General features: G+C 41.6%; 3 non-coding genes across 3 annotated transcripts; all 3 read left to right on the top strand.

The window, feature by feature from the left end:
• Positions 1 to 4864: 4864 nt before the first annotated feature.
• TRNAR-CCG (transfer RNA arginine (anticodon CCG)) lies at positions 4865 to 4937 on the top strand. The gene has a single exon. It is a non-coding gene; the product is annotated as a tRNA-Arg (tRNA).
• Positions 4938 to 6531: 1594 nt separating this feature from the next.
• Positions 6532 to 6605, top strand: TRNAN-GUU (transfer RNA asparagine (anticodon GUU)). Its single transcript has one exon. It is a non-coding gene; the product is annotated as a tRNA-Asn (tRNA).
• A 4942-nt stretch (positions 6606 to 11547) lies between these two features.
• Positions 11548 to 11620, top strand: TRNAA-AGC (transfer RNA alanine (anticodon AGC)). Its single transcript has one exon. It is a non-coding gene; the product is annotated as a tRNA-Ala (tRNA).
• Positions 11621 to 14923: the final 3303 nt, after the last annotated feature.

Consider the following 14923-nt stretch of genomic DNA (forward strand, 5'->3'; position numbering starts at 1 on the left):
TCTTCATGAGGTCATAATGCCCATTTAGCCAATCCTAATTTTCAAGGAATTATTACTATTATTTTAAAATAAAAACTCTTACCTTCCATCTTAGAATCAATATTGTGAATTGGTTCTAAGGCAGAAGAGAAGTAAGGGCTAGGCAATGGGGGTTAAGTGACTTGCCCAGGGTCACACAGATAGAAAATTTTTTTTTCTTATGTAAGGTTTTGATACCTCTTTCACCAAGTTGTGGATTCCCCTTTTATATCTTTCTTACATAGTTCTCATTTCTTTTCCCATTTTCCCTCTACCACTTTCATTTGCTTTTTGAAATAGTTTTTGACATTAAAAAAAAATCTTTCTTTAACTCTTTTAGGAATTCTTGTTGGGCCCATGTCCAATCTGCATCTTTTCCTTTTATGCATGGCTTGTAAATGTTTTCAAGTTATTATCTTTTTTCTGTGTTTGTGTCTTGAGTTTCCCTGTCAACATAGTAGTTCTTTTTGGTTCGAATTTTATTTATTTTTATTTTGCTCATTATTCCAGCTCACTTCCTGACTTTTAAATTTGGATAAGTTTGGGGCTTGGTGAACTTCTGGGAGTGGATGTCTGGCCTGAGATTTCCTTTTATACCCCTTAAAATAAAAAAATAATTAAATATTGATATAATTTTAAATAATCGTTTTCTAATATTTTGTATACCATGTTCTTTCTCCCTCCCATTCCTTCCCACTCCCCAAGACAGCAGCCAAAATTATATAGGCTCTATGTGTGTTATCAAACAATACATATTTCCATGTTGATCATGTTGTGAAAGAAGATACATATCACTTACACTAGAGAAAAATTGATGGAAGATATAAAGTGAAGAATGGTATGCTTCTATTTGCCTTCAGATTATTAGTTCCTTGTATGGCAGTGGATATCCTTCTTTTATATCCTTCTGCTGCTTTCACAGCTCCAGTTGGGGTGTCTTCAAGTTTTCATTGATCCCAGAGTGCTATATCTGGGATTAGATCTATGCACTATTTTTCTTGTCTGGATTCTATAAGTACCTTAGCTAGGTTTGGGCCTGTTGAATTGTGTTTGGTTGAGTTTCAGTAGATTGTTGCTGGTCTCAGCCATCATTAGCTCACTGGGAGGAACTGTAGACTCAGAATCACTGAACTATTGGCTCCAGATCATTCTAGTGCAGGTTTATGAGCTGGGCTAAAGGATAGATCTGAATCATTGTTCTGCTCCAGGGTTGTTGTAACCTAGAATTGCATCCATTCCTAATCCCAGTGATAGTTCAGGGATTCTCTAGAATCTCTTTCTGTTCCCTGCTTCTTGACCTGGTGCTCTATCTTAGACTTCTTTCCATCTCTGGTTGCTGAAATGTTTCCTGCAGCTGCTGCCACATAGCCACTGCCCACAGGCTCCTGTATAGCCTCCACCCTGAGTTAGCAGAATTCTCTGAGGTGCCTTGGGCTAGAAAAAAACTCAATGTGACTCGGTGTGAATTTTTATTGGCTTTCCCAATCAGAATTTTGTCTTATGGAAATTTTAGGTTGTTCTAAAAGAAGTATACTGGGTGAGCTAGGCAAAAAACGTTTTATTTCACTTTGCCATCTTGATTCTATCCAGGATTGGAATTATATCTATCTCATGTCATTGTTCAGTAGTTCAGTTGTGTCAGATTCTTTGTGATCCTGTGGATTACAGCATACCAATAATATCCCAGGAGTTTTCTTGACAAAGATATTGGAGTGGTTTGTCATTTCCTTCTCTGCTGCATTAGGACAAATAGAAGTTACATGAATTGCCCAGGGTCAAACAGTGTCTGAGGCTAGATATTAACTCAAGACCCAGTGCTCTATCTACTCAGTCACCTGCCTCTTGAATCATATAATGGATTTATCTATTTCTATCAGATATTTCAGTCAAGGACAGTCATGGTGAACCTTTTAGTGGGGTAGGTGATGACCTCAGGTGCATGTAGAGAGGGAAAGGGAGTATCTCTGTCCCTCTGGTTTTCTATTAATGAACAGTGGGAACTCTAGGAACACTGCTGGGGCACAGGTGTGCCCACAGAGAGGACTCTGAGTGCCCCCTCTGGCATGTGTGCCATAGATTCACCACCATGGATCTAGGGATATGATTTTTTTAGGGGCAGTTGTAAAATTGATTGAGTTTAATTCTATTTTTAAAACTTAAATTAAGTTGGCACAGGCTAACTACCCTCCCTCAGCTACATTCCAGAGGAATTTGCCTAAAGGCCAAGCCTTTGCCTTGTAATTATTCTGAGGACTATGGAGGCAACTGAAGCAGGTACTATGGAGCTTTTAGAATTTGGTAAGACTCTTAGTGGTTGGGCAAATCTAAAAGCTACCAAGGTCCTCTACTGCATTCTGGGTCATTGCTACTTGTCCTGACTTTTGTTTTGTTTTGCCACTGGACTTTGGTGTCTCTTAAATAAAGAGTGAACTTGATGACTTTGTATAACTCTGCCTTACTTAAATCCAATTCATGCACAAGTCAAAATCAGGTTCCCTATGTAAACAAAGGATAAATAATAACAACTGCCCCTTTAGGAGACCATCCAATCTGCCCTGCCTTTGAGGTTACATATATATCATCTCCTTTGAGCCTCACAATAATTCTGTGACATATAAACTATAATTATTCCCATTTTACAGATGGGGAAAATGAGGAACATGGAGGATAAATGTCAGGTTTTGGACACAAGTCTATCAGATTCCAAGTCCAGTTTTAGACACATTATTTAATTTGGTTCTTAGAACAACTTTGCGAGGCACATAGCACAGCAGAAATGATTGTCATTTTCAATAACCTTATCCCTATTTCAAGGATCTTTGCCTTAGTCTTCAGGAGTTACTATGATTGAAAAAATCATCACTGGGGGACCCTTTGTCCTCTAGTTTTCCCAAACTTAACTGAGGCTCCGTTGAAGGCAAAATCTTTTGCCAACTAGACCCTGGAAGCCTTTCTAACATGGCCTTGGAAAAGCTTATATTCAGTAGGCATAACCTTCAGGAATTCAGACTACCTCTGCTCCTCTGTGATGAAGCAAGAGATTTACCCAAGGATTCAGGCCTATAAGTAGCCAAGGCCAGATATCAAGGCATCATAGGATCTGAGTAGGAAGGGACCTCAGAAACTATCCTAATCCACACCTTGAACAGGAATCCTATCTACAACACCTTTCACAATCCAGTTTATACTTGAAGATTTCTGCTTCTCAAGAGATAGTCTGATCCACCCTTGATTTGGTCTTAGATTTCCTCACTCAGGGTCGTGGGTAGATTTTTGAGCTGCCTTCCTTTTAACTGAGGAGTTCTTAACCTGAGGTCTATGAAATTGGTGTCTAATCCTTTTGTTTTCTTTTATGCATTTAAGAACATTATTCTGAGAAGGAGTCCATTGGCTTCACCAAACTGCCAAAAGGCCTATGACACAAAAAAGGTTAAGAACTACTATTTTAACTGAAGATTGTAAAAGTCAATGAGCTAGTGATGATCTCCTGATCTGTTTCTATGAAATCAGAGGGATGAATTTTGGTGATTCCCCCGTTCTATGTCTCAATTTCCAGGAGCTTCCAGAACTCATTCGGTGACATGAACTGAAAGCTCTGGGAGGGGAGAGCAAGGCATCCAAAGGGCAAATGACACAGAGTCTCCTTGACTTGATTCCCCAGCCTAACTAGCCAGGCTTCCTCTGGGATCTGACCTCTGGATGGCAAACGCTGTTGAAGCTGGGCATACTAGGTGAGACCCTTTTGCTCCTTGAGATTGCTGGCAAATGATTGAGCTGATTCCCCAGCAGAAGCGTCAGCAGCCAAATCGGGAAACCCAAAGATTTGGTAGCTGTATTTTAGAACGCATAATGTGCATTGCTCCTACTGGAAAATGCCAGATGGTATAACCTAGAACCTGGAGCCTTGAACCTAACTTCCCAACCCCCTTCCATTCCAGCCATGTATTTAGTGATGAAGTCGTTGTAGAACCAACCAATCAGCTATCATTTATTAAATGCCTGCTATTTGCCAGGCACTGTACTAAGCACGGGTAATAAAAAGAAGACAAAAACAGCTTCTCCCCGGAGGAACTCACAATCTATTGGAGACAATATACAAACAACTCTATATAAACAAGCTGTCTGAAGGATAAATTAGAGATGATCAGTAGAGGGAAGGCAGGTATTAAGGGAGATCGAGAAGATAGAATTTATCTAAGACTTGAAGGAAGCCAGGAAAGCCAGGAAGCCGAGACAAATGGGGAAGGAATTCTAGGCATACTGGATAGTCAGAAAAAGGGTCCGGAATCCAGAGACGGACTGTGAACACCTCTGTCCTAGCATCCTAAAATCCTCTCGCCCCAGCCATGTGTATTTAGCATTATGGGCCATTTGGCGGCTTGAACTTGAACCTCCTTCAGCCCAGCATTTCGGGACACTCCCCAAATGTGCTCTTCTGCTGAGATGCTGCGTCCGAGTCCGAACCCAGTCAGTATGAGGCTGTTTCACCTTCCCACCGAGAAAATATGGTTCCATGTGGCTGAAGAACTGGGTGATGAGACTACGGTCCCCTGCTACAAAGCGCCCCAAAGCCTTGGTTTTGGTAGCTCGGGGCGGGTGGGTGGCTGCATCCTGTACTCTCCGTTTCACTAAAAAGACGAAGGAATCCTGGGACAGACCTGGATTTGAGCCTTCCGCCTTCCAGTTTTCCAAAAGGGGTTAATTAACTGTAGTTCCTTTCCAAGGGAAGTTCAGATAAACAATCGACCAGCAGACACAGGAAATTACTCCGGTGAAATCGAGTACAGAAGAAATGCTCCGCCCTCCCTCTTTTCTATAGGGAAAGCTGAAAGAAACGCACGAAAGAGGCCGCGTGGCCTAATGGATAAGGCGTCTGATTCCGGATCAGAAGATTGAGGGTTCGAGTCCCTTCGTGGTCGGTTTCTCTTTTTGTTTTCTCCGTTATTTTTCTTCCATGCTCAGTGTGATCGCAACCCCTTTCCTCTATTCCTCTAGAAATGCCCCGAGTGTAGAGAAAAAATTAGACAAAGTACTTTAAATTCTAGCAGGAATTTTCAAGATCGAGCGATTCCTGAGGTGCTTATCAATGAGAAGATGGACCCAGGAAGGAATTTCCAAACAGAGGGGAAAAAAACGTAACGCATGAGACACTGGCACCGCGCCTTCCATTTGGGTTGGAAGTCAAACTGCCAAGTCTAAGCGGGTGAAGAGCCGATGTTCATATGTAAGGAAGACTACGACTGCAGAAGGCAGCTTGAAAGACCTCTTATTGAAGCATAAATTAAGCATCACTTTCCCGTCACCCCCACCCCGAATCAGACCCTCACCTCCCTCTGTTATTTCCCTTGCACTCTTAGACCGCAGCTGTGCTCCCTAAACGGATGCCCCAGGCCTAAGTTATCTCATTGTCCTGTGCCCTGGAGATGCCCATAGAGACTCCTAGTGAATTTCCAACTCCTGGACGGGAAGGGCCCAAGACCCATTATTTCCAAAGTATGAAAGCCGCCCTCCCCTCCTTCCCCCTCCCCCCGCAAAAGGAAAAAGCCGGGAAAATGTCAGATAATCGATCCACTAGAATGCCCAGAGACTTCAGAAATGACCTCCGAATAATGCAGGGATCATCCTTCCTTTAGAGCAGGGGTCGGGTCAGACTTTTCTTTGCATTCTACGTGTTCCTGGCACGAACTCACTGAATGAACGGAAGGGAATTGAGCCCCTCTCCAAGGCCTCAGCTTGTTCTATCAAATGAAGGGGCTGGCTCGTCAGTGTCTGTAAGACGAAATACATATGGACATTTAGGTCCTCCTCCGAATTCAACATTCTATCTCCCGTCTCCTTGATTTAGCTGCTCAAAATGTCAATTCCTTCTCCACTCCACTCCCGCTTCCTTCCCTTCTTCGCCTCTCGGAAATCTTGTCTTGCTTCAAGATTCACTTCAGGTGCCACCTTCTTCATGAAGCCTTATATGACAGCCCAAGTCAATATTATGAGAGTTTTCCTTGCATATGAAACTATCTTCCCACCCCCACCCTCATCCCCATCCCACCCGGACCATCCCTCTTTGATGTGGACCTGTGATTTCCTCCGTGTAGACGTAGCTAATTCCAGTCGGCAATTCACGCGCAGCTTTTATATAGTTTGAGTGTAGCCTGGAGGAATGAAATGTTAAGTCTTCAGCACCCAGAGTTATAAAGCTAGTTGCAAGTGCTAAGACCTACCTAAGAGTGAGGCATGTGAATGCGGATGAACGCTTCTTTCTTTATAGGAGAAGAGTGAAGTAAATGGAAGATCCCAGTCCAGAAACTGCTCGCACAGACAAATGGGTATTTATATTCCCTGTTCTTCCTTTGCTTGAGGCCTTGAATCTGTACAGTGAGAAATTTAACATGGCAAAATTTTCCTCACACTCTCTTTCATTTCTGCAGATGCTCACATTTATTACACTTCGTGGCAGGGAAGAGAACCATGTTTTATATCAGATATAGGAAATTTTCCAAAACACTTGAAACGGCCGTCTCTGTGGCGCAATCGGTTAGCGCGTTCGGCTGTTAACCGAAAGGTTGGTGGTTCGAGCCCACCCAGGGACGTTTTTCCTCAATTCCTATGAAAAAAAGATAATCTTACAGTTCTGTCCTTTGCCTTACAGAGGTGTGCGTCCACGAGCTAGTTTGTAGAAACTCAAGGTTCGTCTGGTTGCCAAGGTAGAAGGAGGGAGGGTGAAATAAGAACCAAAGATCCCATAGGGGCAGGTTCGATAAAGTTCCTGAGAGTACTTACCCGCGAAAAAATTTACAAGTAACATTTCCTGAACCAATGGATTGGCCTCTCTTTTTGGAGGGGGCGGTGGATCGGTGGAAAGAAGTGGGGTAATGGTGGGTATTGAAAAGGTAGGGACTCAAGGACTACTTGCTTCCCACCTTTCTCATTCTCATCCCCTTTCTAGGAACCCCAGCTCATCACTTAATCAGAGAACCTGGATTTCCTTCATCCTGACCCCATCTGCCATCATTCTTCTACTGGAGATTTCTCTCTGATAAAGAAATTAGTTGAACTCACCATTCAACAGACCACATTCCTATATCAATGAGGTCCAAGGAAGTTGGATCTTGTGGACAGTATCCCAGGTTGCTCACTTCTCCCAGTTGTGCAGATTTCTTTCTTTTGTAAAAATGTTTCATCAAGCCTTTTGTCTTTCCCACTCCCACTCTCACATTTCTTTCTAAAAAAATATAATTGTATTAATGTCTTTTGGTTTTATATTACCTATATTTCTCAATATGTCCCTCGGTGCTTCTTAACCATCCCTTATAACTAATAATAAAAAAAGAAAAAAGTAAGTGTAATTTCACAGCATCCAGATGTAATTATTTTATTGTTGCTGTTCTTTCCATTTATATTATTGGAATCAATATGTGTATTATTACCATGTGATAAGGTAACAATAACAATACCTAGGGAGATAGGAAATATCAACTGGTATTATATGTGTGGTTCTACTTATTTCATTTTGTACCAGTTGATATTTCCTATCTCCCTATGTATTGTCATTGTTACCTTACCACGTGGTAATATTCCATTAAATTAATGTGCCATGACTTATTTAGCCATTCTCTAATCAATGGGCATCTGATTTACTTTCAGTTCTTTGCTATAAAAAAAATAGTTGTTATAAATATTTTTGTGTTTGTAGATCATTTCTTTTTATATTTGGCCTCCTAATAATCTGGGCCTAGAAAAGGAATCTTAAGTCCTTTCAAGGGTAACTTCTTTTGAGCACTAAAGCTGTTTCTTTTAACACAACTCTGTAAAAAGACGCCTGCTCTAGAACTTCATAACTTAGATGGGCCCATGGAAATTTGTTAACCTGTGTCTTTTCTAGAGGACTGAGTCCTATTTCAGATTAAGACTGGAAAGATGAAATGGAAAAAATGAGGTTACTAGGGCTGAGGAAACAACTAGGCCCACAAGAGGGAATTTAAAGGAATTGCTTTTGTGGTGGATTCTGAAAAGCAACTTCCTGGAGAACAGCATCTAGAACACATATGAAGTTTGATTCTTTCCTCTCTCCATGATTTCATTAAAAAATGCTTATTAAGCAGCTACTATGTACAACGTATTATGATTTATATTGAGGAAACAATGATGACAAATGATATGGTACTTGTTCTCAAGAAGTTTAGTCTGCTGGGAGTTATATAACAAAAAATGAAATATTAGAATTCAATGGATTCTGTACGGGAACTCATCCTTGTAGATCATCCTCCCAAATGGACAGATCAAGAATCATCCATGCTTTCTCATCCTGTAGAGCTCTTGTCCATGGTCTTCCATAAAACATTCTCCTGAGAGTGGTGGTCTACTTGTTGTGCTAGAAGTGTTTCTCTTGGTCTCTTGTCATATCCTGATCAGTATCATTAAAGGTAGAAAGTAATGTAAGCAAACATGTGTAGACTAACAGCTAGCAGAAAATTTGAGGAGAGAATGGTAATGATACAGGTGGGCAGTGATAGAAGTGGGAACTTCCTTGTACCCCAAAGAGATAATAAGGGGGAAAAAAACTTGTACAAGAATATTCATAGCTGTGCTCTTTGTGGTAGCAAAAAATTGGAAAATGAGGGGATGCCCTTCAATTGGGGAATGGCTGAACAAATTGTGGTATATGATGGTGATGGAATACTATTGTGCTCAAAGGAATAATGAACTGGAGGAATTCCATGTGAACTGGAAAGACCTCCAGGAATTGATGCAGAGTGAAAGGAGTAGAACCAGGAGAACATTATACACAGAGACTAATATACTGTGGTACAATAAGATGTAATGAACTTCTCTACTAGCAGCAATGCAATGACCCAGGACAATTCAGAGGAACTTGTGAGAAAGAATGTTGTCCACGTTGTTATAAGGAAAATATAAGTTAAAGAGGAAAGTGTGTAAGTTTGCAGAGAGAAGTGGCATGAGACCAGCAGAGAAGATTCTGGAACTTTGAGGCTGTTAGCTGTCTCTCTCTCTCTCTCTGGAGATATCTAGAGGTGGTAGCTGCATTTCCTTAGTGGCTGATCCTATCCTTGTTCCTGTCCTGCTTGCTGTCTTGGTTGCTGTATTTCATCAAAGTAGAACCTGGTGATCCTGACCAACCATCTGCAGTGATTATGAGACCAGGCCTGGGTCCTTTTTGGATCTAGGACCTCACCTGGGCCCTATCAGGCTCACACAGACCCTTTCCTTAAAACCAGCTAAGGGGGGGGGGGGTTAGTTGTAGTTTAGCCAAGAACAGGGACTGGAATTTTAGGCAGTGAGGAGAGGATTAGTGTAGGAAAATCATTCTGAAGAAATCTCAGTGAAGAGACATTAGATCCTGGGGTATTAGTTAGAAAATTAGTTTTAGGTTATCCCATACCCTTCTACCCTGTTCTCTTTAATTAAAACTACTTTCCCACTTCACTAAGTGGTCTCTGTGTGTGTAGTCTCAGACCAGGCTCTGCCTGGCTGGGTTTTGTTGGCCTTCCCAAACCACAGAAAATCTTCTGATAATGGCCCAATACAATTCATCTCTTTACATCCCCAAACTCCCCTTCCATTTACAGCATCCAGAGAAAGAACTGTGGAAATGGAAATGCATTAGAAAAATATGTGAGTGATCACGTAATAGGATAGGGATATGATTGGGAGTTTGATGTTAAAGGATCATACTACTGCAGATATTAATAACATGGAAATAGGTTTTGAACAATGATACATGTATAACCCAGAGGAACTGCTTGTTGGATTCAGGAGTGGGAGGAAAGGGGGTGGGGATCATGAATCATGTAACCATGGAAAAATATTCTAAATAGAAGTGGGACCCTCAGGTTCTGAAATCTTATATTTTTCATGTAACTAGTTAAGCAAACTAGGTTGAAAATCTGTATCATTAATCATTTAACTGTTCTGTATTATTAATGACTCATAATGGTCTTGTATTGTTCTGTATTTACATTAAGTTCTGTACTCCAGAACATTATTAATCACCCATAATGGTCTTATTCTGTACTGTACTTTCCCTATGTTCTAGAAGATATATTTCTCCTCTGCTGACAAATGATGGCAGGTGGGACAATGGGACATGCACACTAATGGCTCTAGCAGTGCAGAGAATCCTTCAAACTTGTGCATGTCCCTTATTCCCTTTTTGGTGTCCTTCAGTTAACCTATGACCCCAAAACAAACCTCCACTTGGACTTGTACCCACCTTCTCTATGGCCAGTGTTCTATTTTCCAGTGTTTTCTGCCTGGGATGCCCCAGAACAATTTTTAATACCTTCACAAGACAAAAATTAGCTGTTTGTAGAAACTGGAGTCTTAGCATGTGCAATCAGACTCCTCCATCATGCTAGCAGCTACATACTATTGCTTTGCTTCTTTAAGGAGAACACTTGGGCAGAATTAGGAAAATCTATTTGTTTTATTATCCAGTTTCCTGATTCCCTGATCTCCAGTTTGGGGAGCCCCAATTGGAGAAGGATCAACAGTGTTTGAGGGACCTTAAAGGGAATCTTTTTTCCCTGCCTCACACTTTACCTATGCCTGGCACACCTGAATTGATAAAGCACACTATCTTTTCCAGCCTGATCCCCAAGATTTTTGGTAATAATGCTTTGTGGCTTAGTTGATCCCATCTTTTATACCCCCAAATAAGACATCCTGGATTCCAATCACTCACTGCCTTCCCCTACATTGCAATCTCACTCTGGACACAGCAGGACAGGTGCACTTCTTTTTACAATCTGGGGGCCGATTGTCCAGCCTCCGAATGATCACATTGAACAGAAGGGCAAGGGCTCAACTTTCCAAAGGACAAGAAGGCTCTATGTTGTTCCTTGGGTGGGGAGAAAGAAGGGGCAAGGAACATACACTTATTATTATTATTGTGTATCAGCCATTGTACTAAGCATCTCATACATACCATCTCACTGAATTAGGGACATCAGAAGCTCTTTCCACAAGCCTGTCCAGCCCCGTCGGTGGCCACTGGCTATTCTCATTCTTATTCTTAGCTCTGTGAGTTGGACCCGAAAATTATTTGCTACTGATCCTTATTGCTATACTCACACCCTCTGGATGGCCACTCTTCTGTCCCACCACCTCCCAGTTGCTCGTTCTCAGTTTCTCCGGTTGCTCTCTGTCAAGAGGCAGAACTGTAAGTATTTTCTCTGCAAATGCCCGCCCAGTGTCTTCCTCGTCTTGGAGAATGAGGCCTGGCCCACGGATCCAGATGCTGAAAAAGATCTTTCTGATCTTTGGAAAGCAAAGGCAGGGGAACGGATTCTCAGCGGGGAAGACTGGTTGCCCCATCCTCTAAAGAAGAACTCCCTTCAAAGCCTTCCTCTTGCTCTACCTATTTGTTGTCCTCTTTCGAGAATCTATTTTCCGAGTTCCTGATCTCCACTACTTGACCGCCCTTTCCTTCGAAAATTACAATTAAATAAAACGGGCTGCACGTTTTACCTCTCAACTCCTACGAAAGAGTCGAAATAAAACTCTCATTTCCGTGGGGGATTAGCTCAAATGGTAGAGCGCTCGCTTAGCATGCGAGAGGTAGCGGGATCGATGCCCGCATCCTCCAGTTCCCTTTTGCTCGTAAATGCCACAGCTGCCGGGTGGGAGGGCGGAGAGAGTGTAGAAAGCTTCTTAAAGTGTATGGGACAGATCCCTTACCTTCATCTTCCAGGTCCGGAAGGCCGTGAACAAGAATAGCAACTGATATGTGCTTTTTAAGTGCTTTTTAAGGTTTTCTAAAGAGTTTTATAATTTTTTTTTCTTTTTAAGCCCCGGATGAAGCCCTTAATAAAGTCTTTTGGTAGTTTGATCCCTCCAGGAGTCCAGGTTAGAGGTGGGAGGTCCTAGGTTCAAATGTGGCCTCAGACACTTCCTAGCTGTGATCCTGGGCAAGTCACATAACTCCCATTGCCTAACCCTTACTGTTCTTCTGCCTTGGAACCAATATACAGTATTGATTCTAAGACAGGTAAGGGCTTAAAAAAGAAAGAAAGAAAAGAAAGCAAGTTCAAGGAAGGCGAGGACTATCTTTCCTTCTTACATTTGTATCTTCTGCAATTGGCGATTCTCTAGTCATCCTAGAAATCTATCGGGTTTTTTGAGGGGTCGGAAGTCCCTGGAAGCTTGAGGGCAAAAGAGTGGAACCCACAGGCTCCCAGTCACCCTTACCCTTCTGTTTGTTTATTGGGTAAGGTAAAGAGATGAGGAAAAGAGATGGGCATGGGGACCAATGCAGGTCTACCAATATAGACAGCTGAGGAGGAGGAAGCACAAGAGTACAAGTAGGTGAGCTGAACACTTTGTTCCAGTGATAGAAAGTTTCTCTAGTTTGGCTAGCTGAATTCGGCATCTTTCGCGAACACACTCCCTGTTCTCATCTTCACTCTTTATTAATTAATTAATAAAGAAATTAATAATTTCTTAAGAAATAGAATTATCTACAGCTGTCTATAGGGTGCTATGGGATCCTTTACCCAGCACTGTCATACAGTGTCAGTTCCGCTGCGTCGTTACTGATGTTCGACTGTCCCCAAAGAGAAGGGCCACTAGGGGGAAAATGTGGCGGGCATATGAGAAGGGACCGCGACTAGATCGAAGCCTAACCGGATGGGACCAGGCTTGCTAATCCCACCAAGAGTCTTTCCTGGGAAAAACAAAGCAAAGCAAAACAAAATTGTCTGCAAAATGAATTCCAACACAAGAAAATGCTTTTGCTAAGATCCAGCTCAATACACAGCCCGACGTGTCTCCAAGGAAAAACGAGCCAAAGGAGAAGAAATTAAGATCCTGGCAAAGAGATAACGCAATCGAATCCTTCTTGGCAGAGAAGAAGGGGACTTTAGACCAGAACACTGTATACATTATCAGACAAAGTTTCTGTTTAGGATATTTTTGCTTGTTTTTCTTTGTCAGGAGTAAGGATCCATTCTGGGGGTAGGTAGCAAATAACTGGGATGTTAAAACAAAAGATCCCAAAAGGCATCTTTTTTTTTTTAATTTAAAAGAAAAGAAACTAAGAGAAAAAGCAATCTAGGTGACAGTGGAACCAGCACTTTGTGGATACTTTGCTCTTGTCATTCATTCATGCCAATAATGTCTCCTCCTTCACCTCTGCTTCTCGGAATCGCTGATTTCTTCCCAGACAAAATTTATCTTCTTGAGGAAGCCTTTCTTGAACTACCACAGCTGTCACTACTCAATTGTCTTGTGTGTGTGTGTGTGTGACACAGGCGCTATGGTGCTGTCATCACTCCCTCCCTCTCCCTTTGCTATTGACAAAATGCCGAGTGAGAATGGATTGGGAGTGACGTTGACTTTAGATATACTGAGGGTGGGAGGATAGTTCTGTTGTAGCCTGGCTTATTGAAATAAGGGGTAGTTGAAGGAAGGATCCTCTGATCCTTCCAAGTATTTTGATAGTTAAACTGGTAGATCACCAAGACTATATAGACCAGAGACACAAGTTTCAGTCCTAAGCTGACTCTTTCTTTTCCTTATTGATGGTGTTATATTCACCATATGACCCTTTCTTTGTTGCTGCCATTCTTCTTTTCTTTCTTTTTTTGGAAAAATATGTATTTTGTCCAAATTACAGGTAAAAACAATTTTTAACATTCACTTAAATTTTTTATGAGTTTCAAATTCTCTCCTTCCTTCTGACCTCCTTGAGAAGGCAAGCAATTTGATACAGATTACATACATGCAGTACACCTTCCTTAATACAACTAGATGCTTCTTGGGAGTAGGACCCACATTTTGTTAATTACAATATGCACTTACTGGATGAATGAAGGGGATGGTGATGCAAAACACTGTTATGTGAGAACTGAAGAGGAAAGGCATGACTAAAATAAAGCTTCTTGGAGGACATGGTTTTGAGTTGAGCTATAAGAGATTGGCAGACATTCAACTGGAAAAAAGTAAAAGGAAATTTCCAGTAGAGCAAAAAAAAAAAAAGTAAGTTAAGTCAAGACCCAGACCATATGCTTTTTCTTCTTGCTGCAGTTCCCCTTTCCTTCCCTTTCCCACATCACACATACTAGCTTCCCCTACCCCTTCCTATAGCTTATTTTTTGGCATCTTACTAAATAATTCTGCTAAGTGGTATAGCTGATAGTGTGCCATCTGAAGTCAAGAAGACTAACATTCCTCAGTTCAAATCTGCCCTCTGAAGCCTACTAGCTTTGTGTCTCTGAGCAAGTTTTACCTCTGTAAACTTTTACCTGTTTGTCATATGTAAAAAAAAAACTGGAGAAGGAAATGGTAAACTACTCCAGTATCTTTACCAGGCAAACTCCAAATGGAGTCATGAGGGGTTTGGACACAACTGAACAAAAGACTTCAGATCTCAAACCTCTTCCTAGAACCACAGTATTGATTCTGCAATAGTTAAAATTAAATCACGAGGTTGTTAGTAGTTTTAACAATTTAATTTAATCAAAGTAGTGATAGTAAAGAGGGAAATGTAGGAAAGAAGTAGAGAGCTTAATACCCTATTTGTTGTTCTGATAGATTGAAGCTTACCACTAACTTGGGCAGCTTCAGGTTCCAAACTCCAGCCAGGAGAGAGGGAGAGAGGGAAAGGAAAGAGGGAAAGAAGCCAGAGAAGTTGGTTTCACCTTATAAGCAGTTTTCTCCACCCACTAGCTCTCTCATGTCATATCTCAGGAACCAACCATAGTTCCTTAATTTGCCTGGCACCACCCAGGGAGGGCAGTGCCTGTGGGATCAGTTTCCTGTCTCATTGGTTTCAACTTCCTTTCTCTGAGGGTTTGTCTGTACTTGCACATCTCAATGGTAATGGATCTTCAGGTCCCTGGTTGATAACATCAAACAAAGCTACATAATGGAAAAGGGAATTCCCTTCTCA

Source organism: Monodelphis domestica, chromosome 7, assembly GCF_027887165.1.
Source record: "Monodelphis domestica isolate mMonDom1 chromosome 7, mMonDom1.pri, whole genome shotgun sequence".
In the NCBI taxonomy this organism is placed as follows: Eukaryota; Metazoa; Chordata; class Mammalia; order Didelphimorphia; family Didelphidae; genus Monodelphis; species Monodelphis domestica.